The 1500-nt window shown below is 35.3% G+C and overlaps 1 non-coding gene across 1 annotated transcript; it reads right to left on the bottom strand.

Annotated features, from left to right (window-relative positions):
* Positions 1-1426: 1426 nt before the first annotated feature.
* On the bottom strand, positions 1427-1500 carry TRNAI-UAU (transfer RNA isoleucine (anticodon UAU)). The gene has a single exon. It is a non-coding gene; the product is annotated as a tRNA-Ile (tRNA).

Consider the following 1500-nt stretch of genomic DNA (forward strand, 5'->3'; position numbering starts at 1 on the left):
GACTTTTTGGAAACCTCAAGAGGTCCTCTACAAGCCACTTTGGAATATATTTTTCATTTGGAGCTTTTATCTTGATCATATCCTCTTTGGGAAAAAACTGCTTTTGGAGGATGCCTGAAAATGACCTGTAATCTTTTGCATTGTATCTCTCAAATGAATCATTTCTAGCCCTGGCTTGTGAGAGACAAAGTTGTAGAGAATCCAATTTCCTTCAAAATAGGCTTTGAGTGAGGAATTTTTGATGTTCCATGTGAAAGTTATGCCCGGTCAAAGTTGGGTTGACTTTCTCCTAAGAAACCCTAATTTGAACCTTTTTGTATTTGTTCATCTCTGAGTTTCTATTAATGGAATCATGATCATTCTTTGATCAAATGATGGTTATACTTCACATGCTTGATGTTGACCAGAATTGGGAGGCTTTGACTATGCTCTGATTATGGTTGACTTTTAGGTCAAACCAGTTGACTGTGGATCATCTGAACTTTGGAGTGAGTAGTCTTTGGGATTGAACCTTGAACTTTGCATCATTGTGAATGGAATATGGGAGGCAAATTTTGGGGTATGACAGCTGGGCCTTGGCTCCGCCCCTGATGTAATGTGACTCACCATAGTCTATGGAGTAGCTAGCTGCCAAATAGGGGTGAGCTTGTATTTGCCACTTTGTGGTATTCTTTCTTTGTGTGTGTATTGGCACTGGAGAATTTTGATTGCTTTAGTCGTACGTCTGTGACATTTTTTACAGAACCTCTAAGCTTTTGTGATGAGACTTTGATCGCTTTAATCATATGCCGATGTCGTTAGTGACAACACATCTGGTTCATTGTTATCTTAATAATCACAAGGAAAATAGAGAGTTTAATAAATAAAAAATTATTCTTTGATAAAATAGAATTGTGAACGATAACATTGCATCATAGCTTTACATGTAACCTAGAGACTTGTCAAGTTATCAAACAGCACGACTTTTGATTGTTTGTCAAACAACTAAAACTTCAAGAATATTTGCATCATAACTTTACATGTAGCCTATAAACATGTTGAGGTATCAAACAACTTGAAGAATATTTGTTACCGTAAGAATCTCATTCTTGTCCAAGATAAAAGGCTATCTTGATCAAAGATAAAGCCAATTTTTTGTATAGAAAACTATGAAATACTTTGATAATAGGTGTACAATCGAACTATTTGAATCATTGTAACAACATGCAACCCATGACATAGTTTTTTGTCAGTTGTTTCAAGTAAAATTAACACAATTTACTACAAGTAAAATTAACATAATTTACTACAAGTACACATTATTTATTAAACTCTCTAAGTGAGTAACTTTAAAAATAATAAAGAAACTAAAAAGTCTTGCATAATTTTATTACGACACAGTTTTTTAGAGTGATAATTATGCGCAAATAACTTTAAATCAAAAATTTGGTCCCGGCGGGGCTCGAACCCGCGACCTTCGGCTCATAAGACCAACGCTCTAACCAACTGAGCTACGGGACC

This window comes from Vicia villosa, linkage group LG6 (assembly GCF_029867415.1).
Source record: "Vicia villosa cultivar HV-30 ecotype Madison, WI linkage group LG6, Vvil1.0, whole genome shotgun sequence".
NCBI classification, from domain to species: Eukaryota; Viridiplantae; Streptophyta; class Magnoliopsida; order Fabales; family Fabaceae; genus Vicia; species Vicia villosa.